Source organism: Caloenas nicobarica, chromosome 1 (assembly GCF_036013445.1).
Source record: "Caloenas nicobarica isolate bCalNic1 chromosome 1, bCalNic1.hap1, whole genome shotgun sequence".
In the NCBI taxonomy this organism is placed as follows: Eukaryota; Metazoa; Chordata; class Aves; order Columbiformes; family Columbidae; genus Caloenas; species Caloenas nicobarica.
Window position 1 is genome coordinate 192,103,398 of NC_088245.1, and position 24,186 is coordinate 192,127,583.

At 38.6% G+C, this 24,186-nt stretch overlaps 1 long non-coding RNA gene across 2 annotated transcripts in view; it reads left to right on the plus strand.

The window, feature by feature from the left end:
* The window catches only part of LOC136003073 (uncharacterized), a 37,281-nt gene that overhangs the window by 5,977 nt on the left and 7,118 nt on the right, over positions 1-24,186 (plus strand). The window contains exons 2-6 of one of the 2 annotated variants that reach the window (XR_010608026.1): positions 7,763-7,923; positions 9,833-9,920; positions 10,239-10,309; positions 13,250-13,377; positions 16,854-17,017. This is a non-coding gene — a long non-coding RNA (uncharacterized LOC136003073). The remainder of the gene's footprint in view (positions 1-7,762; positions 7,924-9,832; positions 9,921-10,238; positions 10,310-13,249; positions 13,378-16,853; positions 17,018-24,186) is intronic. The other variant, XR_010608025.1, reaches the window with a different exon arrangement.

Here is a 24,186-nt window from a genome sequence, read left to right on the forward strand (position 1 = left end):
TCTATATGTCAGTTTTTATTTTGTGTTCATGGTGAAAGGCCATATCATGATTGAGTTTTGTTCTGCTGATTGCTGGAAGAATACATGTTTGCTTTTTGACAGTGAAGAACCACATGTTGGGCCTGGAGACCCTTATCCTCTGCTAAATAAATAAATAAATGTGGGGGGTTTTTTTTTAAATCCCCAAACGGTCTGTAGAGCATTTTTCTATAATTCTTAGGTCCTGTGTTGGCAGGGGATGTGGAGGGAGAGTGGACAGGGTGGGGGATGAGTGGTAGTGACAAAAAAACTATTACTTTTTTTTTTTTCTCTGGAGCCTAAAATATCAATAGTTCAACTTCCAGCTGAAAGCAAATATTACTACCTTCTTGTTTGCTGGTGTAAATTTATCACTCTTATTCTCATGTTTTGTAACCTATTGACCTGTTGAATTAGCATCTAATTGTACGTCCTCTTCCCTGTCAATCTCTCAACCTTTATGCTTTAAAATTAGAGATACGATGTTCCAAAGCTGTGATAATGTTCAGTAACTGTTCTACATAAAGCATAATTTCTACCTTTGCCTTTGGAACAGAAGAGAATGGCTATAATTGTCCTTTTCAGTCTGATAGTGGTTTTTCCTTATATCAGGGATGTTATTGACTAGCCATACTGGCAATTTTCATATAAGGTGTGGTATGTTCATGCAGAAATTTTTGAGGTGTGCTGATATCATATCATCTGTATACAAGACAGTATAATGGACACTCGCAACCCTGTTGTTGTTGTTTGTCTGTTCGTTTTCTAGTCAAAGTTGCCAGGAAAGTAGTTTTGCACCTTGGCCCAGACTCAAAACCAAACATCTGCTTTCTATATGGCAGTAGCACCTAGCAAGGGTTGGGTATATCTGTCTTTGTAAGGTACCATGAGAGCATCTCCTTGCAATTTGGTCACTCTTCCCTCAGATAAGGTGCCAGGACAGTGACTCGGTGGTCAGGTATTGAGCATCCTGTCTCAACTAAAATGCCAAATACTAGACAAAGTTCAACAAACATGGAAATGCAGTTAGTTTTGTTGCAAACAAGTATTCTCTAGTAAAATGTTACTTCCTCAAACACAAAAGCAATATAATTTAGTATTAAAAGGGAAATTAAATATTTAGTAGGATCAATTATTCAGCTTTATTAATCAGAAAAATATTAAATGTTTCTTGAAATATATCTAAGGTGGAAATTCTGCTAGTGAAGGTATTCTGTCAGTTTGGGGATCTGTCTGTCTCTCATTTTTTGCTTTAGAATTGCTTCCTTGATTCCTGTCTCTTGCTGCTCTCTACCTGCATCTTTCAGCAGTGTCCCTTTTGTGATTGTGTGGTTGGTGCATGTGCATTATTATGTGACCTAACTTCTGCCACTTAGATACTGACAGGTAAGGTTCTTGAATTGTCTAAATTTAACTCCTTTGGGGGATAATTAGGAGTAAAATTCTTGGAATACCCTGTACTTTAATATATCAGGTCAAATAGGGACAGGCCCTCTATGCAGCCTAGCAAATGCCAGTGGCTACGAATCAGTGCTTGGGGAAGGCACGTAAGTACTGTCTTGAACTGTAGAATTTAAAGGGGTTTCAGTGTATTTTTTAAAATACTGTTGTTCAAATATGACTTTCAGATAGGCCTAGGAGCAAGGTTACAAAAGCTGCTGAAGTCAATTTCTTTTTTTCTATATATCCTGTTGCTGTTTATTTCTTGTTGCTGTTGCTACCACTTAAAGAACATTTTTGTGGTTTACAGTAAACAAATACGACCATGAAATCCTAATAAATAGAAAAAGCAAATCAAAATAGTATGTTCTCTTTTAGTTGTATTAAACCTTATTTAAGTAAGTAGTGTTGATATCTGAAGTTATTTACAATAGCAGGTAATAAATGTTTAAATAAAAATCATTATTTAGAAGATGAGTTTTAGTTAATGTGACAGAGTTCATGTATCACCACATAGCACAGATAAACTGTTACTGTATTTCATGCTTCAGAACAGAGGGACATTACTGAACTAATATAAAGCACATTTCTTTCGTAATTCAGTTTGTGTTGTTGGATAATCATGGTTTTATGAAACATTTCAACTTTTTATGTTTGGATTGTTTCAGTTATTTTTTTTAAATTACTATTAGTAATGCTGTATCGTATTAAATCACTTCTTCATGCCTGAAAGAAAGGTGTAAGCTTGAATACAAATCCAAAATGGAGATCCTTATTAGGGCAAAATTAGAGGAAAAACGCAGATGTAGTACTAAAGCAAAGGTTCCCAAACTTACTGTAGTTTAGCCACTGGCATTGATAATTAAAGGATTATTGGTACCAATGGTGTTAATTTCTCTGGTTTTATAGGTGTATCTCAGAGCAGGACCTCTATCCCATGTCCATCAACCTGTGAAACACACTGAAACCAGGACCCGACTCTGTGCTTTGTTGCTTACTGTTTTTTACCTTCCACTTCACACCATCCTATCATACACCAACTCATATATTTACATACAGCAGGCTGACTTCCAAAACTGCCCTCAAAACAGTACCTGCTTAAAAAACATTTAAAATTAAATAGAAGTGTGATACTGGTTGCAGGTGGAGCTGGGAAGTACTATAATGTGCCATACTTAGGAGTAATGTATGGCAAGTAACTGGTCGACAAACCCTTCTGCAGATAAGTAATCCCATCAAAGGCAGTCGAGAGTATTTGATTAAGGATTACATGCGATTAGTGGTCTGCAAGGGTAGGAGTGCGATCTGTATCATTAATGAGTAGTCATATATTAATGCTGCTTTGAGCAGGAGGTTGAACTAGATGACCTCTGAGGTCTGTTCCAACCAGAATGATTTTGTGATTATTGCACTTGTATTATATTATGCAAATAGATATTTCATTTGTTAAAAAAAAGGGCAACACCACAAAAAACCACCACCACCACCAAACCCCACAATTGAATAAGCTAAGCCCTAGCAAATTGTTGCAATTATTTTACCTATTGCATCATGTTGTAGCATGTATTTACAAATTTGACTTAAGTTTAAGATTTAAAACAGTAAGAGAAATATACCCATGCCTTTTTGTCTGTTGCATTTAATTCCTTGTCTACAGTTTTAGATCAGATTGAATTCCTTGTATAGGAATTCCTTCCTAGCACACAGTTGACTTGGTTCCAGTTCTGGAACTAGTACAGAGTAGAGTGCCTGAATATTTGATGCTTTATGTGCAGTTTTGCTGTGTGAATGGACTTAAGCTTACTCTGCCTATTTCACATACTGCTAGTGCTGAGACTATGGTAACAAAGCCAGCAGTGCAGGTTAGCGGTCTAACAAAGACTTGAGGCCCTAAAAACTTTCCAAAGCAAGGATTCAGAATGTGTAAGGGCATTCTTATGTTAAAAACAAAACAAACAAACAAACAAAACCCAAACAAAACTAAAACAAACAAAAACAAACCAACCAAAAAAAGGTGGTGTCACAAAGGCACCCCAAAGTCAGTTTTAGGCAGACAACAAGTTCCAAACCAGACTTTATTCTAGCCGGAAAAGTGCAGCCAATCAACCGACCAGAAACAGGGTTTATACGATTAGTTAGCACTCCGACAACATAAAATACAGGTTCAGATATCAATTGAGGAGATTATTGGGGTACAACAACATAAGAATAATGAGGATCCACAGCGTACCTGCACACACTCACAAGAAACAAAACCAGAGCCCTCTGACTCCAGAGTACCCACAAGAAATAATAACTCACCTGGGTTAGGCAAGGACTCATTCCAGGATGTATCCAGTAAATAACCACTCACCCAAACGAGGAGGTGAGGCACTCTCAATCCCAGGAAGTCTCCTTAGACAGTGTTCCAGTTCACAGACCCGCCGCTCCAAGAAGACCACTCCAAAGGAGGCCTTTGCTGGGAACCCCACTTTATAGTCTGGTCAGATCTGACTGTGGGCATTATAACTTGGTCCAGAAGCTTTGCAGCTACTCTGGGCACCTTCTCTGTTAAGGACCCTGTCAATTGACCGAGGGTCCCACCCCTCCTGCCCCACCAGCTGGTGCAGGTGAAGTCTCCCTGACCCGGGGTAGGGGAGGATGTGACTATCAGCACCTTGGTACCACCCTAGGTGTGTACATGGGGAGAGGCACAGTGGGGCACAAAAGGTGCTAAAAGAGCCATCAACTGCCCCATTGAAGGCTCCAGATCTCAGAGGCATGTGCAACTGCCACATGTGTAGATTCTGAATATATGTCAATGTTGATACACAACTGTTTGAGTTTAATAAACAATACATATTAAATTCATATTAAGATGAACAGTCTAACATTATTCAAGATGATGGGCCCCTCAGTTCAAGAAGGACAGGGAACTGCTGGAGAGAGTCCAGTGCAGGGCCACAAAGATGATGAAGGGAGTGGAGCATCTCCCTTATGAGGAAAGGCTGAGGGAGCTGGGTCTCTTTAGCTTGGAGGAGACTGAGGGGTGACCTCATTAATGTTCATAAATATGTAAAGGGTGAGTGTCACGAGGATGGAGCCAGGCTCTTCTCAGTGACAACCAACAGTAAGACAAGGGGTAATGGGTTCAAGCTGGAACACAAGAGGTTCCACTTAAATTTGAGAAGAAACTTCTTTTCAGTGAGGGTGACAGAACACTGGAACAGGCTGCCCAGGGAGGTTGTGAAGTCTCCTTCTCTAGAGACATTCAAAACCCGCCTGGACGCCTTCCTGTGTAACCTCATCTAGGTGTTCCTGCTCCGGTGGGGGGATTGGACTAGATGATCTTTTGAGGTCCCTTCCAATCCCTAACATTCTGTGATTCTGTGATGTATTTTGATCAACAGTAGTATGATCCTTCTTATTAAGATGTATAGGAAATTCATAGGGATTTCCTTGCTATGTTTGCAGAAAATTTGTACTTATTGATACCTCCTTAATGTTCTTATTTAGTGTTGTTATTTACTTACTTCTTTGTTAATTACTTCTAATAAAGGAATTGGTGATGAAGGAAGAAATTTCAAAATTACTGGCTGTAAAAGGCCAATCTCTTTCACAGGCATGTGACCAGAAATGATCTTATGTAACATTTTACCTCTTCCACATGTGTGAATTAATGACAGTAATAATATAGTTGTTGTCATATCTTATTGATAACAGCATATTTCAGGGAAATACTTGGTTATTTGTATGCTTTTATTTAAAAAGAAAGTGAGAGTGGTAACATAGAAAGTAATGTGTCATGGACTTGACAGGTCTCCTGGACTTTTAGGGAGTATAGAAAGCAATTAAAAGGAATAAAAGGTGCTAGGAAGGAGCGGAGTGATTTCTTTATACTACTCTTCACCACAAAGGATGTTGTGGACATTTTATTCTTTTCAAATAATGTTGATGAGACATTATGTGATTATTGGATTGGAGAACCAAAATATTGAATGCTAGAATAAAGTGCTAAAGACCCCTAAGTCATGACGACTCAATGCAATTCATTCATTCAGTGATTCTAAAGGATAAAGCGGCTGATCTCCTAAGAAGAATGCATCTTGTTAGGATGAGATGCTGTGCCAGAAGACCAGAAGATATTGAGTGTTGTACATACTGCACTTTTAAACTGAACACAAGGAGCAGATCTGGAATTTTAATGCCAAGTAGATTTGAGTACTAAATGGACAGTTGTCATGGTTTAACTGCAGCCAGCAACTAAGTTCCGCTCAGCGACTTGCTCCTTCCCCCCAGTGGGATGGAGGAGAGAATCAGAAAAGTAAAAGGCAGGAAACTCTTGGGTTGAGGTAAAGACAGTTTGACAGGTAAAGCAAAAGCCACACACGCAAGCAGAGCAAAATAAGGAATTCATTCACCGCTTCTCATGGGCAGGCAGGTGTTCGGCCATCTCCAGGACAGCCAGGCTCCATCACACATAATGGTTACTTGAGAAGACAAATGCCACAACTCTGAATGTCCCCCCTTCCTCCTTCTTCCTAATTTTATTGCTGAGCGTGACATCATATGGTGTGGAATATCCCTCTGACCAGTTGGGGTCAGCTGTCCCTTCTGTGTCCCCTCACACCTTTGCGGGTGGGGTGAGAAGCATTGTTTCCATCACGAATCCAAAACAGAGCCCAGTAGGAGGTACTATGAAGAAAATTAACTCTATTCCAGCCCAAACTAGCACAATAGTCAAGTAGTTCTGTGAGCACAAGAACTAACAGCACCTGGTTTCCTATGTAGTTGTATCTTACCAGTAATGAAAGGTACTAGGTGCAGTTGGGTGTTTATAAGGTGTGTCTCTTATGCATGTGGTGTTCTCTAACAGCGTGGGCATATGCTGCAACGTGTCCTTCAGTCTGGGTAGTCTGCGGTTTGGTCTTTTCTGTCCATCTTCCCAGTGCTTGGGATTGTGAAATCTTTTGAGTTCTGATTAAACTGTAAATGACTTTGGAATCTTCCTCTTTGACAGAACTGTTTGAAATCAGGTAGTAGATTCAAAAGTTGGAAGGGGTCAGGCATAACCTAGCAATCTTTTCTGTGTTTAGTTGTCTAGTGATCTAAGCAATGATCTAAGTTGCTTCTATTGTTAGTGAAAAAGAGAGATGCACCCACAGATATATGAATATACTCACATGCCATGTGTAGTTCATCCCACCTTCTTAAATTTACTACATATGGCCCCTGCCAGGAAACTCTCTCTGTAACCCAAGCGATTTTGGTGTGGCCCTACAAGCACTACATTTTGGTGCAATTGTGGGGATGGTGAACCGTGATGCAGAGGTGGCAATGAAAGTTAAAGCAGTCCAAGAATACCCTATATTGTTTTCAGTGGCAAAGCTGTGATCTAACTTGTAACTTATGCTTTGGTGACAACAGTAGTTTCTGAAGTGCTGACATTTGTAGCTGCAATTAGCTATGTGCTCGTTTCCTCATTTTCTCTCCTGTTTTATTAGCACAGTCATTGGTGTTATTGTGCGATGACTTGGATCAGAAAATTGATCCCGACTTCAAGAGGAGTCTATGACAAGCAGCAATTTTTAGCCCAAGCTAGTTCCTTCATGTGGTGCAGTGAGTGGCTCCACCAGCAGGTATATCTGCACAAGTGAGGTTGTGGCACAAGGATGAGACTAAGCAGCAGGAGGGTCATCTCTGTTTGAATTGGCACTTTTACCAAAATACATGTTCATCAAATTATGCCTCTAGAATCTGTCTTACAAGTGGTTAATCTTGTCTTCAAATAAGGAGCTGAAGTAAAATACTATATACATTCTGTAAAACCAGAGAAAGTTGTGAGAGACTTGAGGGCAATCTTCTAAGACTGGATATATTCGTGCAATAATGGTAGATGTCATTCATTTTTTTGCAGTTACAAAGTAATTCACAGTCAAAGGAATATCTTGAACTATTTGAAGATAATTCTAAATTACAAGTAAATGTTCTGAAAAAATACATGTATCATTATAGATGCCCTGATGAAAAGTTCTTTGCAGTGTGCCCACTGTAAAAGAAACAGGCCTAAAATTTCTTGAAATGGTGCTCCACAGTAGCATTAAATGGAAGTTCTTTACCTGGACATTTCTGCTCAAATGAACTGCATCTAGTTTAATTGCAAAAGTCATTTATATTTACTTTATTAATCAGTGCCTACACATATGCTCCATGCATTTTTAAATGTTCCTGATAAATAACTTCTTGAAAACTAAATAAATTGTTTTCACTAAGTTTACACAAAATAAAGCTGCTGTATTTATTGCTTTCAGTTCTTTTCTTTCAGATTATCTGTAAATTTTCAATAATGGCAATACATTCATTCTGCCATTTGGAGGAGCCTGTGCCACAGAATAATGATCTGAAGAAAGCTCACTTATTTGTAAGGAAGAGTCTTCATTTGGGAAATAGTACTGGTGCAGCTAAGATGTGCTTTGTCAAGTTCAGGTAAGTACTTTTTCATAGTTATTTTTTTAATTATACTTACTTGGGTTTTGGTGGCCTGGCATTTTGTTTAAATGAGCATACATGCAGTGTCATGTCAGAGCCTGTCAGCCTTTGTGTTGGTCATTTGACACGGAAAGTATCTTGAAAAATGAAAAGGCACATGCAGTAGCACGCATACTTATGAGATGTGTGGAGGGAAATTGTTGTCTGGAAAATTATTTTAGCATAATTTGTTATCTCTGGAGTAGCTGTTGAGGATGGAGATTATGATGATCATAGTGACATACTTCCCTTTTGCTGCAAGTTCAGAGTCTTCTTATGTGTGTGTTTATTTTCTGAATTCAGTATTTTGCTAAGTCAGAGCTGTTGTTTTGGATTAATTAAGTCTCAAATCATTCAGGGGAAACAAAAAGGTAGTCATAGTCAGGTTTTCACAACTTGGAATATCTTCAAATTTTCTGTTTCAAAAAATCAGCTTTTGAATTTTCTGTCAGTCAGATTTTTTTTCTAAAATGGATCCTCAAATCTTGGCATGGTAACACTGGATCAGGATTTAATTTTAGACAGATGGTTACTGTACATTGTGTTTATTTTTTTCTAGATATCAAATCTTTTTTATAACATAATGACTTCACAGCAGAAGTTGGTTTATAGTCGTATTCTGCATGAGAACTGTATGCAATGTACATACAACACAAAGTGTTAGCAGTAGAATAATAAAATAATTATGAATATTTAAACAGGTACTTGAATTGTTTCCTGTGTTCGCATTGCAAACTGCAGGGGATCTCTCTCTGGGTTTGGTGTTCCAACCAGCAGTCAAACAAGTGATAATTCGAGGGGGTGAGGGATGGAAAAAACAGACACCACAATAACACCAAAAACCTCACACAAAACAAAAAACCACCAACAAAACCAAACATCACTAAAATGCTTCTTATCAGAAAGGCAGAGCACATTTTGTGAGACTTTTCAGTGGTACACACAAATCTAGAACCTTTTTATGATACCTTTTGTCTGTTGTGCTGCTAAATTACTGAATCACTTGCGTCTATAAAAATATAACTTTATAGATGCATATATGATCTGAGAAGCCTTAACAATACTCTTTGTCTTGCTGAAAATCCTACAGAATGAAAAGTACGAGATTTTTCAAGTTCAGTACTATCCTATCTTTTGGGTCCAGAAACAGGCTCTCATTCTATATGTTTTTGTGCACATACTTAACTTTTTATCAGTGTCATCCTGGAACAGTACTCATGCGTAGGAACTTCTGTGACATAGAAAGAACAGTAATATTTTCATGCAAGCCTTTACTTCAGTAGCCTTGTTCTTAGAGAAAACATGAAGATACTGTTTTAAGTAAATCCTTTATAAATGTAATGGATAATTAAAAATCAGAAACTAGTTAAGAAAAGCTTTTGAACTGCTAGTAGGGTACTCCAAACAGGGACAGCACCAGTGCAAATGAGACTGTTGCTTCAGTGAAGTTCTAAAAGTTGAAATGCTTTCAGTGAAATTATCACAAAAGAGAATTAATTTTGGAGATACTTCTTAAATTTTCTGGTTTTATTTGCAGTATGAATGCTATGAATAGTGTCCACCAGATATCAATTTTAAAATGCTTTTTTATAAATGCTACAGAATTATAAAAACTGAGGGCTTTGACGCATCTGACTTTAATATATTTAAAGAACAATATTCTTAAGCTTATTAGGTTTTCCTGTTGGTGAGAATGGATTCTGGCTGTACATGAAGTCAAACTTTCATTGAACATAGTTTCATAGCAGCCTAAGTGGGATGAGAGTAAAACATAAAACAAGTTCAGTATTAGTTAATAATAGTTCTTGGACACCTATAATACAGATATTGAGAACAGTGAGTGTATTTTTCCATCTGAATCTTTCAGCAGAACTGCTGTTGTTCCTAGCACAACCTCCTGTATGTGGACAAAACTGCATTTTCCTCAAACAGTCCGGTATCTGAAGAGTAAGAAGGTAAGGTATTTGAGATTACCTTATTTCAGGGAGCAGTTAAAAGTAATTTCAGTGACTTGTAACACACACAAATGTACAAAAAATACTTGATTAATCATGCATCAAGAAGACTCAAATGGTTTATATCTGTTTCTGTTTGTTGTTTTTCCTTTTTATCTCATGGGTGGAATTTATGAAAGTATTCAGCCCTGTTTTCTAAATGTGTTTTCCCCAAAATCAATGAGCTGACCTGAGTGGGAATAAAGGTTGGTTTATCTTTAGTGAGACAAACTTAAGTCATCAGTAAGTGATTTTGAAATCTCATCTTTGAAATACTAGGTCTTTGACATTCAGTGGGATGAGAATCTCAGAACAGACTGACTACTGGGGACTCCCAAGCTATAGTTCAGGTAAATAACTTCTTTGGAGGAGGAACTTAAAGGTTTCTTCTTTTTTTAATTATGATAATTAAGTAGCAAGGGGTACAACTCAAACTATAAATATTTTCCACTTAACATTTACATTTAAAATAGATATGGATATATTTGTGAGAAGATTTGTTTGTTACAGTTTGAACATTATGTAGTTATCTAACATTTCAGCAGTACTGCTTCTGAAGAGGATGTCTATACCGGCACAGAACAGGAGTGTCTAGTTCTATTCCCAGTCATATTTTCATCTTGTTTTCCAACACGTAGCTATGAGTGTGTAGCTAGTTCAGCTACTGCAATTTCCATTTTGGAAAGACAGAGATGTCTTTTGGTAATGCATGCATAATTTAGAAGTAACAGCTTCTATACTGGAGAAGGCGTTAGGGGCCCTGTTCAGATCATGGGATTAACTTGGTTTGTTTCCTGCTCCAGCTGGTCCTCACTTTCTCCAGGGAAAGGGTAGCTCAGTTGTTTGTGCTGCAACAGCCGAATGCAGTTTGTAACCAAGAGCCTTGAAGTCACCCAGAGCTGGTGCTGCTTTACCTTTATTTCTGCTCTTGGAAAGCGCCGTGGTGCAGCAGGTACTGCTGCCTCAGTAGTGGAGGCAGGAAACTTGAAGAGGAACCGAGTGTGCAATGGGAACAGGAACTGTTCTGGCCATCTCCAGTAACCTGGCCTAGTTTATCACCCAGGGTCCTCTTTCACTCTCTGGTTTTTTGGGTCGTTAGGGGGAAGGTGGAAAATAGTCCTGTTATTGGTAGAAAAAGAGCAAGAAATTTTCCTATTTGACAAGCAAGACATTCTTCGTGATAGTGTTTCAAAGAGAAAACATTAAAGCTTTGAGGATTTTTTTAAGATCCAATTTCAATTATAGACTGATGTCCTTGCCTTCTTCAAAAACATGCTGTAAAAGATGCTGTAAAAGATCGGTATTTTGAGATCAAGAATAAGAATTAAGAGTATTTTAAGAAAAACAAGATTACAATACATGTATTACTTCTAAAAATATTTAAGTTCAGTAAACCATTAACATCAATGAGATATTTAGAGTTTTCTATGTTCAGTTCTGCAGGCGATATAGATTGAGAGAAATAGGTGCATCTGAAGTAGATCATCTGGTTTAAGAAAGCAAGCAACTATTCCTGCTAAGTATTAAAACTATTAAAATACAAATTGAAGATGTCCCTGCTCCTTGCAGGTTGGGAGGACTAGGTGACCTTTAAAGGTCCCTTCCAACCCAAACTGTTCTATGATTCTAAGTGTTTTCACAGTAGTTCTTTAATTAATTTAAATAAGTGGAAGAAATATCACATGCTTGTAGTAAGTTGCGTGTTTCTTCAGGGGTGATGAAAAATACAGTTCGCTGGGTTTTTTTTTCCCTAGAATCTTCAGTAGTCCCTGTAACTTTTGTCACAGGTATCCTAAACAATTGGGGGCAAATTTCTGCACCTCTTGAATTTATAAAGTTATCTAAAATCTGAGCAACAGTTATCAAGTGTTCTTGATAATTAAAAAAAATCACACAGCAGATAGCACATTCAATCTGAGAGAAATTACATATTTTCTTTTAAGAGACAGTCCATATCACTGTAGATGTGTATGTGCCGTTAGCACTGTAATATAGAAGCTTGGTATCTGAGAAATATGTAAGCTGTGCAGATACCTGTTTTTGTGCCTAACACATTGATATATTAGTATTATGGAAGATCTTTGTTCCATTTCTCTTTGGAACACAATTAGCTTCCTCTCCCCTGTCTGAGAGGCATAGTTCACCCTGTTCTTGGGGTTTGTGATCCAAGAATGTCTGAGAGAGGGCTCGTTGTTTGTGAGAGCTGATGTTAAGCCTTAAGGTAAGCTATACAATGATAGCAGGACTGGATATCACCTAACAAACTATGCCGGTTTTGGTTTCCAGTGTCATGATATTCTTTTGAGAGCAGGCCCAGAAACTTGTTGTCTTGATCATCAACATCCAGCTTACATACCCTTATTTTGGATCCCACCATTTTAATGTTGTCATATTGAGCTTGATAGTTTTATGGTTGGACTCGATGATCTTAATGGTCTCCCAACCAAAATGATTCTATGATTCTATAATTCTGTTTTTGAAGGAGACTCCTCCACCTTATCTGCAATCTGGCCATGGGAGTTTCAGAGTCTTCCAAGAGAGGGTATTGCATTCCTGATGTGCTCCCTGAGAAGAGGGGATGAAGTCTGTGTAGCGCCTTGAAGATTAACTGCATTATCCTACTGTATGTGTATGTTAGGTAGTACAGCTTCCTGGTTGCTTGGTTTGACAATACCCAAGGGCCAGAACAGTCTGAAGTGCCACATCTCTTCCACAGACAGCAGAGTCTGCAGCACAGCAGAAAGAAAGAACTACAGAGTATTCTCTGGGTTAGGAAAAGCATACTTTTTCTGGGGTTACAGTCCAAGTTATGGAATACCACCTTACAGGGTACAAATACTGTACTGGGTATCAAATGAGGCCTCCAGTCAGCACATCAAAGAGGGATGGATAGTCAGTGACTTGAATTTCATTTTATGCAGCACTGTGAATACAGCAATTACTTAAGAGACCTGGCTTTGGGACTCCAGATTCTTCAAAAGGACAAGTGTTTCAGTTGAAGACACTCTTAAATTAAGGGGCAAAGAATTTCAGTTTGTGGATGGATGAAGGGCCCTCTGCTTTGGTTTAGTCAAAGACTGTGGTTGGAGATGTATCTTTTTTGCTAAGTTCTATCAGTTGTTTTCATGGCTGTGTCTGGAACTGATTTACACTCTAGCTCGTTGATGAAAATGCCCATCATTATTCAAGCAGTGTCTGTCTTGGCACAGCCTTCTGCTTCTGAACACCAGGTGAGGGCCTTTAGAGTACGACCTGTTTCTACTACTGCTTTTTCTCTCCTCCATTTTTAGTGACGGTGTCTTCCATTGCAACTTGCTGCGGACTAAATTCCTACCGGACCATTGAATCTGGAGACATCTGTTGTATATGTTCTCACCTTCCAGCCTTGCTTATCTGACTGCCCTTCACACAACAAAGGGTAAGGAACAGAATCTTATACTTCTAGGGGCACAACATGGGACCATAGGCAAGTGCTATGTGGAGAGAATTTCCTAGCCATGTTTTATTTAGCAGAATATATATATCCAAGATAAATCTTACCTTAGTAACAAAGAAAGGAAGACCTCTGAGGATTGGAAAGAGAATCTTGACTGAGAGATTTGGGGAAAAAAGCTTTGGAATCTCCAGGAAAAATAACATTTTCCTCAATTTTCCTTCTGAGTCTATTAGAAAAATTAGCCCATTGTTAAAAATTTCTCCACGTGTCAAAATTAGCAGTGAAGTTGATTTAAAAGTAATAACTTAAAGTATCGCATCCTTCAAGACGCCTTCTGTAAGTAAAAAATATTTTAGATTAAGTTACTTTGTTACAGAATTACATAGCATTGAGAAATTACAATTCCTATATACTATAGACTACATTTACTAGAAGGCCCTTTAAGTGTTCTGTTAACTATTTGTAGTGAGATAATCTTTCTATACAGAGGCGTCATGTTTGTTTAACAAGATTTTCTGAATAAGTATGCCCTTCCCTTTTATTTTTGACAGGATGCTACTATTACAGGGATTGTATTGGTGGTTTTTATTTTCAGTTTGGTTTTTTTTTTTTGTTCTTACTGAGGCTAACCAACTAGCAAACAAAAAACCCCAACTTCTATGTACTTCAGTTTGCAACATGGATCCACCCCTAAGATTAGAAAAAGTTTAAGTTATTAAAAATAAATATTTTACTTTTTTAATATATACAATTGATATACCTGTTGGTACTTTCTATGTGCTAGCTGGGTTTTGGTCGATACAGTTCTTAGTGAAGCACATACAGTTCATTTTTGAGAAGCAAGTTACTACTGTAGATATTTCACTTTATCCAAAGATTTCTGGGAGTATGAGACTTATTTTTGGGGAAGAGGGAGATATGGATAAAAAGGCATGCCTCCATGCTTCATAGAGTTTTCCTAGTTTACAGAAACATAACTGGTACATTTTCTAGACTTGGACATTGTAAATTAAGCTTAAATGAATCACTGAATTTCTGTCCCACATAAGTGCATTTATCTTGAGTCTGTTTTGGAAGCTATTTTTAAAAAGAGTCATAAGTAAGGAGGAAAATGCATTCTTGTTTTATCAGATGATACTGATGTCCCAACTCACTTGTCTGAGAAGGTACCATTCATAGTGTCCTAAGGGAACACACTAGCTAAAACTTTTTTTTTTTTTTAAAGCTCTCTTCTCCTTTAAGGAATACTTGGAGAAGTAGCTGAAGTTTGTTCGTTCAGAAGGAGAAAGGTTGCTTTTTTTAACAGTGCAGCCTGAATTTGCAGATGCTGTTTCAAACAACCAAATCAAGTACAGATAGTGGTGGAAGTACTATTGTGCAGCTGAACTAAAGCGATTTTGCTGGTTAACTAATTGCCTCTTATTGGCAAGTCAGAAATAATTTCCAAAGCTGTAGTCTGGCTGAGGAGGAGTAATTGCTTTTATATGTATTTTTCAAGCCAAAACACACACTTTGTTTTTAACAGGATTCAAAATTATCCCAACATTGTTGTTGAAAAAAGTTATTCGTAAAATAAGAAGTGTTATGAAAAGAATAGTGGCATCTGAGTGTCACGTAGAAAACTTTCGTCAGCTGAACTCCTGACAGAATCTGGCAGAAATTCAAAGTCTGGTTGGTCTCCAGTAATTTCATTAACATTTCAAAGGTTTATGATGTTCTAGGTATTACACAGGAGGGATTATTTTTTCAGTTAAGAATTAGTACTCTAAAGACTTGCTTGCGCTAGGAATATTGCAGCTATCTTGCAATAAGTAAATGGACTATATCTGAGACAATAAGTTCATTTTGCTACTTTATCTGTACTGGCATAATTAAAGTAGCAGCTGTCTTTCCCCATAGTGTGAATAGGGCTGTGTCTGTATAAAACTATATATATTTGTAGCTTATTTGTGCATATAAGGAAACAACCTAGGAAGGCTGGCCCAGTTCCAGAAATTGTTTTTCATTATGTTGCAGTTGTTATGCCTGTATAAACTATTTGTACTGGAGCCCTTATACCAGAAGAAAGTGACTTCATTCTAGTTTATTTGCCCTTACCCATGGAGCCCCATAGAAGTTAGACCACTTCAGTTTCATAGGTTCAATTTGCCTTTGTGGGCAAACCTGCCCTTTGCACGGACTTATCACCATCTATGCTAGAGGATATAAACAATGAGTGTTTTGACAATAAAAATGCATCTTCCTTTCTGATATAAGCCTAATCTATTCAGTTAATACTAGAACAAGTGCAGTTTACTGTGAATGGCTAGAATATTTCCATCTGGCTGCATGCACCAGAGCCTATAAAGCAGCTGTTCCCCCGTGAATCCTAGCTTAACTCTCTGTTGTTCGGTATGGAACACAATGTTTTACCTACTCTGACCAAACTTTCAATTGCTGTTTTATAGATCAGCATCTCACCTTGCTTTTCTGCTGCATAAATGAATCTTGTCTAGTATGTGTTACCTAAGAAAGAATTAAATTTTAAGTCAGAATATCAGAACTTGGATCATTTGCAAATAAGGATGATCTGCATGTGCTCATTCTATAATGTTGAGCAGATTCAGATGATTCCTCTTTTAAAGCTACAGGTGAGGGAGAGATCTTGATCCCATATTAAAAGGTGGGGAGGGGGTCGTGATGGGAAAAAGACTGAAAATCAGTATAACCCTTCTGCTCTAAGCCTGGGAGCAGTAAAGAAAGAACCTAGTCAGAGAGTAACTAGCAGGAACAGAAAGAGCCAAAAGCCCAGGAACCTTTGACCTTGCAGAGAACATTTACTAGCTTTAATTAGGTGTTCTCTGTCCTATGCTCACTGTTTGTTCCACCCTCTTTCCTTCCATTCTACTGCTTTACTTCTGTTTCAGTCCTGCTTACTTCATGCTTTTTTCCCCTCCAATCTGCCCTCCTTACTCTGTATCTCCTTCCATATTCTTTGCAAGCAAAAGCCACTGCCAAAATAGAACTCCCGTTAGGTTTACTACAGTCATGCTGTTTGTGAACTTTTCCCCCATGGTGTCTTATCTGTTTAGACTGTTGGTTTTTATATAATTGAGGACCTTTTACTGTTCTGTGTTGATGTACTGTCCAGCATAACGCAACTTCAATTTTCATTAGTCCTTAGAAGACCTTAAATATGTTTAAGAAAAATATTCCTTTATCCTGTTTTTTTATAACAAATCACTTCTAGGCAAATTACTACCCTTAATGACATGAGGCATATGGGATTTAACAGGATAAGAGGAACTTTTCTCTTGCAGTTTTTCTATAGGTGATTTAAAAGTATAATGTTGTAACTGTGGTTATACTACAGTCCAGCATAATATGAGGAACATTTCAGAATGAATTTTATATTGACTATGTTTGCATTGCACTTGGAGTGGTTTGCAAATGATTGGTTTGCTTTCCATGTTTTACAGCTTTTAAATTTGCTTTCTAGAAACCATTTTGGTAGGTGCAGGTTGCTTGTCAGAAATCTGTTCCGAAGCTGGAGTGCAAAGCAAGCAAGGTATTAACGATGGATATGAATGGATATCTTAAGGATAACAATGGATATGGCATCTTCAAAAGCAATGGCATTCTGGTAAGAATTTGAATGTAATTTATTAAACGGTATGTCATAGTTCTCAGTAAAATGTATTTGTGTATCTCTCTGAAGATTTATCTGTTTAATGAAAATTTATTCTAAAAAGTGAAAAGGAGGAGGATTGCTCTATATTGTGCAGTATTTTAAATTCTGAAACTGTACAACAACTTTCGTTTACTTAGCAGTGACTTCTTGCATATAAAAACAGTTAAAGTATCTTTTTAGGAAAGTTATTTTAGATAAGTAGTTAGTGTCCATTTATGGCTCACTGTTTGTGAGCCTGTTTCTATGAATATTTAGAACTGAATATTTTTGACCTGTCATTTAAAAAAACAGCCTTTAATTTTTTTTTTTACCCAGTGTATACTTAGAGTCTGTTATAACTAACCTCTGGTGGCATATTTCACCACTAGACATGCAACTGTTCTAGCAGACATTGCATACAGTTTTGCAGCAGACATGAAACACTTCTGTAATTATTGACAAATTAATCATAGCTGGAAACTTCTAATCCTTGTATAGGTTTTTAAAAAAAAGTATAACAGCAGCATGCTAAGTTACTGTACTGGTACAACTTTGTTGGAAGTTTCACACTATTTAAATAATGTACACAATTAGAAAATGCAAATAGAAAATGCCAGTGGAAGTTTTACTGTAACTACAGTACAGCAGAAGTGGTTCCTTTTAATTTAATCTCTGAAATAGCTTAGGCCAACAATTCCTTAAGCAAAAATTCTTGTTTTCACCAAAACCTATGATGTTCTTATCCATTTTTCTACTGACTTCTTGAAATTCACAAAGAATTTCTGTCTGTTTTTCTTCCAACCACTAGTGGTTGGTATTGCAGTGGCACTGTTCTGGTAACAGCTGGCAGTTCTTAAAGCTCCTTCTTAAGGGTATTTTGTGGTCCTAGGTATGTATACACTGTGTAGTAAACAGCAGTACAGAGCCTGAGTATTCTTCTGATAAACTAGTTCCATAGCTGAGGTAGCTGTTCCAGCAGTGTGCTACTTCCAGGGAAATCAGGGTTTTGGCAGACCTCAAGAACTCTTAATTTTCTTACGCCACGCTGAAAGCTGTGGTGGCTCAGGAGCTGATTCACAAGTAGATTACACATTAATTGGATGGACAATGCTGGTCAGAAGGGTGGTGGTTAAAATGCCTGAGAGTAGTAACAGCATTTAGTCTGCTGTGTGCCTGTCAGAGGCCTTAGCCCCATCGAGAGGCAAGGATAAGGAGCTCAAAACGTGTCATTTTGCTAATATTGATACCTTCAAGGGGCACCTGATGAGAGCAGCAAAACTGTAGCATATCCTGGTAGGGAGCAGTACCAGCCTGGCTGACAGAATCCAGTTCCACAGTGTAGGCATGTGCCGTAACCTAACAGGTATCAAAGGCAGCATTAATTAAAACAGAGTATCCTCCCTAAGGTATTGGGAGAGGAAGTACGGGGAATGCCTGGTAGATGAACTCCTGAGAGGTCTGTGGCCACACTCCAAAGGCCTGATATAAGTGCACAAGTTAGACCTGAAAAGATTGATGTAAGCAGTCTCCTCATTTGAAATTAGATTGGTATGGAAGTGACTAATAGTGGCTTCTATCTAATAGCCCTTTCTGCAACACTCAGCTTTTCATTTTTGCTTTCTAGGTGGGTGGGAGATAAAATCTGGCCCTCAAAGTGCTATGTACTCATTCTGGTGCCAAAACACAAATCAGCAACTGTAATGTAAGGGCGTACTAGGATCCTCTAGCTGCACTGGACAAGTATGTGTGCTAGATATATGGATATCAGATACATTTATAGGTAATTTTTTAAACTGCTGTGATTCTGTAGGCTATCATAGTAATTTGGGATGAGTAAATTAGGCTGCTCACAACTTTTTTTTTTTTTTCCAGGCTAATCTTTCACTCCGGTTCATTGCATGGCAAGTGTCTGGTTATTTATTTGATCTGTTTATATTTTAAACCAATTTTCAGGGGAAAAAAGGGGAGAGGGAGCTCTTTTTGGTTTTAAACCCCCTCGAATTTGGAAGAATCAAGAAAAACCTAGTTTGTAATTTCTGTGTCATGGAAGTATCTTATCTGTAGTTGCAGTAGTTATAAAAATCAAGGCCGGAGTGTCTTTTTCTACTGATCTTTTCTAAGGTGACTGAACTGACTTGTATTGTTTCAAATTAAAAAGTTAAAACAAGTGATTGACTTGTAAAAGAATTTATTGTCATTTAGCATTTAATTCCTCCTTTACTAAATCATTTTTGTGATATTAATTTTATTTGTGACACTTAGTGGGTGAAAGCCTGAGGGGAAAAACATTATAGTTCTTTCACAATTCATTAATTTGTGGATGTTTCTGTTGTTTCCACACTGAATGACTCACATGTCAAATGAACATGCCAGCCTAAAGGCATGTCCTCAATATTGCAGCCCACAGTGAAACTTGATGCCATTACATATAAAAATGTGGAAGATGCTATACCCATTTGAATCCTTGAGAAGTTTTGTACACATTGGACATGTGTTCTATCAATTAATCAATGTTCTTTCTTTAAAAAAGCTGGTTTACCATGTCTGATTGCTCTTTTTCACACTGTTGATTTGCTGAGTTTGTAAGCTACATCTGTCTCGTGAGCGTAAATTGGAACTAAGAAGGTTTTTTTTAATAAAGTGGCACACTTTCAGTGTATTTATTTCTAGACTATTTGATGAGAGACTATAGAAGTATCTACTTTGCCACCTGTGTATTTTTGTGATAATTTAGACAGATTCAGAAATGCTTTTATTTGAGAAGTTGATAGCACAGACCTTATGCTCTCCATATTGTTAAAACGCTCATTAGAGTGAACCAGTTTGCCTCTGGTTATCTTAGCTCTCCTTGAATTTTGACTCTTTTACCAATTTAATTTTTCCATGTTTAATAAAAATGCCAAAACCAAAACAAATTTTACCTATTGACAACATGTCACACAAATTATCACTTATATTACAGAAGCTTCATACTGGAACACTGCAAGAAGCAGGTGTAAAATGGGCCTGGAGTTCCAGTCCTACATTTCTTTAGTATCTGTAATACAGAGACAGATGTCCACTCACAGCAGCAAGATGAGATAGAGGGTTTTGGAAAGTAAGTGAAGTAAAATTTTTCCAATACTGTTTTAAATCTTTAGGCTATATTTTTTTTTTCCCATGTGCTACATAATAGTATTTACCGTAAGCCTCCATTGATTTGTGTATTGAAAATATGTGCATAGCTCCGGAATTTTTTTTCTCTAGATGACAGACCTGTGGTTTTGATAGGAGTAAGACAGATTGCTGTGACAGAATAGATACAATATTGTGAGTCAGGTACTTTGGCTTTTAAATAACAGTGGTGTTCTACCATGCATAATGTGTAGTAGAGGATTTTATGCCTAAGTGAATAGATACACTCATATTAGAGAGGTCTTCCCATACATTTTTCACTTTACACTTCTCATGGCTGTACAGGGGGTGTGAGTCCTTCTGTCTACATCCCTTTTCCTTTTCAGGAGGAGGTTGTTGATGCTCACCTAGCTCTGCTTCCACTGATTTGAAGCCGGTCTATCTATCCCTTTTCCGGTTTAGGCTGGAAGACTATAGACACATTAATGAAAATTATGTGTATCTACTAACAAAATTGATTACAGTTTTCATGGGCAACACTTGAAGGCAATAAAAGTAACAATTTCAATCCCGTTTCTTATTCTAGCACCCCAGACCAAGTCATCTCAGGTCACTTAAGGATGTGTCAGTAAAAGAGTAATAAAGGTATAAAACCGTAACAAAATATTATATTAGTTTCATCTTCAAGTGGTGTTGAAGGAGAGGAAGGGGGTAGCAAAGTAAAAATATATCAAAAATTGCCACTCCAGCCAGGCTGATGTGTTTGAGAGGATGGGGTGTTGACACAGAGGGCAGTATCTCTGCCTTCCTGTAAGGCTGCGTTTGTGTGTAATACATCTAAGTAGCAACAGCAAGCCAGAAACTGGGCGTGCTGGTATATTCCACACCTACAGGTGTAAAAGCTGCCTCGCCCAGGGTGCTCTTCCTGCAGTTTTCTGTGTCTGAGTCTTTGGCTTGTCAAGGTCCTTCCTTCGTTTGCCAGGAGAGATTCTGGAATCTTACTATTAATAGTATAGACTGCAGCATGTACAGTTGTAATCCCGCTCTCACTTTCCCACCTCTTTCAGAGTGTTTTTTCCTTTGTTATGTGATGAAGATGCACAGCTCTGAGGTTAAAGTTAGGGGCTGAGTTTTGAGGATGTAAGCAGGGTTTCTTTTAAGCCTAGACAGGTTTGGTGTCAGGTGCTGAATTTACTGACCTTTTCCTGATGGATCCTTTACTCTTTTTCTCCCGGGGTGGTAGTTTCACCCGTGGCTGTGCACAGCTCTGCCCGTCACCCAGCACACGGGGTGTAGCATAGGAGCATGTTCAAGTGGCCTTAGGTGGTCCTCCTTGAGAGCAATATTCGAGTCACATGTTGCCTTGGGCCAGCTGGCAGCGCGGTCGGAAAGCTGTCTCGGTTCGGATGGTCAGGGCATCGCCTGGTGACTCCCGCCAGCGGAGGCAGCTGCAGCAGCGCTGGCCGGGGCCGCCGCATGGCGGGGCACGAGTTGAGCGGCCCCCGCCCGGCCTCGGCGGCTCGGCGGCATTAGGACCCGGGGTGCTCCTTGCCGCCTGGAGCCAGCAGCCAGCGGCGGCGCGCGGACCTTTGCCCGCCGCCCAGCTGCTGCCTGCGGGGCGGGCGGCGCGCCCGCTCCCCATTGGCTGCCCGCCGCGCATGGCCGCGCGGTGCCGCTCCCGCCGCCCAGCGCCCGCGCCTCCACGGCCGCCGCGCTGCCTCCCGTGCCCCTGGGCTCCGCGCAGGCGGCGGGCTCGGTGGTGCCGCTGCGGCATCCCGCACTCCCAGGGCTGGGTTAGCCTCGCTCCGTAGTGCGGTCTGGATTGGCTGTAAGCTTTTTAGACCTAGAGCTTTTACAGCGTACTTGAACTGTGCTTTCCACAAGTAGGCTGGTGGTCGGGATGCCCTTGTATAACTATAATATTTCTGCTAATACCGTAGTTAAGTGGTGTATTTTGCTAACGCAGGTGAGACGGCAGTGCGAGTTGTTTGGCGCTGGAAACATGCCTTCGTATGTAATTCTGTGCCATATATTAGAATGGAGACATGGTTCTGCCTAGAGCTTCTGTGTACCTTGGAAAAAGATGCATAAATAGTTATAGACGAAAGCATTTAAACCAGCAAGAAATATTTTGTTCATTTCAGGAAAATGATTTCCACAATAAGCTGACCAAATGATAAGTACAATGTGAAAGTTTGCCATGTGAGTTGAAGTAATTTCATTGCTTAGTTAAGGTCAGTTTTCTGTTGTACATACATAGCATAAACTTAGATCTGCCTTTAATGGATATACAGTGGATTGTGGCAAATGTTCATGTTCAAAAATATTCTTTGACTAACATTAAAATATCTTCTGCTTAATGCTTAACGTGATATTCGCACTACAAGACAGGTGTTCTAGTCTTACAGTAGCTGCTGCTATCCTGGTGAACTCTTTGGAGTTTAATATTTAAAACGAGATGTTAAAAGAGTCCTGATCATTAAAGTCGAATTAAAGTGGAGTAGAAGCTGATGTATTATCTAACACTTGGCTTCTATAGTGCCTGTCACAAAGTAATGGCTCTCTTAAACTGTACATTTATCATCAACAAGAAGTTCAGCAATGTCTGTTTCAGTCCAAAACCTGCTATTACTAAATAAATAGCTTTCATACTGTTGTAACGAGCAAAGGAATGACTTTAACAAGAAATTCCTTCACAGCTAAATGAAATTACTTTATGCCTTCTCCCCCATGAGTTTAGTATGTTGCAGTTGTCCACCCTCTACTGAAAAGGAAAAAAGTGCAGGAGGGCAACTTTGCAGGTAAATGTACAGTGAAGTTTATTTCAAGTTATGTGTATTCAGTACGTAACTTCAAGTATAGAATAAAGTGGCTTTAGAAAAGCAAATTATTCCTTTTATTTTAGAAAGTGGTCAATATTTTTCAATGGGTTATACAACTGAAAGGTAAATCTGGCAAGCAACAATTCTTTTACTCACAAGTTCACAGCCTTTGTCATCTGTCAGAGTAAGTTAAACAAAGGGAATAAATTTTATGTTCTGATTTCCTGGCGGTGAATGGTCTGCTACTTTTGGAACATAGATGAAAGGTATGTTGCCTTTTGGATTCAAAAACTGTGTATTGCCTTTCTGCAACCTGTTTTCTTGCTTTTATTCCAGATCACTTTTCTGTCATTGCAAACAGTAAGATCTTCTCAGACCCACAGCTCTACATCAACTGAAATTCTCTAAGAGAACCAGTACGCTTGCCTATTTTCAAGTGTCACTGCACAAAGTTTATGTAGCTATTTAAATTTCTCAGTTTCTCACATCCTGGTGCCAGCTGCATTCTCTTTCTCTCTCTGAGAAGGAGTTCCCAGGCAATCTTTTTGGTTCTTTGTGATGTCTGTATTATTGACTTTTTAAGTCTTCATTTGAAACCTCTATTGTACTGCGTGTAGCTTCAGCCACTGATTTCTGCCCTGTTTACCTCACCCAGCCACTGACTAAACCATGAAGTCCCATCCTTGCTTTGGCAGTGCTGGCAGCCTCTCCCTCCTGTTCCCCAACTATTCCCCACCCTTGGACTTTATTATGTTCTTTTTACCTTCCCAGACACAGTGGAAAAAACTCAAACAAAGTATATGAAGCCCCATCCTTATGCTCTTTCATTTCTTTCCTTTGCCTGTCTTAATAAAAAAAGACTCTCTGCTCTTTGAGAAAGATTGATAATTTTCTGTATGTCTTTGTAATGACTAATACAAGGGGGTAATGTGTTTTCTAGTATGTTCTGTGACAGTATGCATTTCAAACTAAAACAGAATGACCTAATGAAGATAACCAAGCAGTATAGTGGTGGCATACTGAGGAGATAGTAGTACTCAGGCTACTTCTGATCACCCACAAACAAGAGAGCTAGTAAGTAGTCACTTTTTGGGTGCTTTTTAGCAAGATCTATGATGAGAATGTGTGTTAAAACAATCCTTTTTTTAAAAAAAAAAAAAGTGTTAAGAGGGAAAAATGTTCAATTTCGGGTCTTTGAAAATAAAC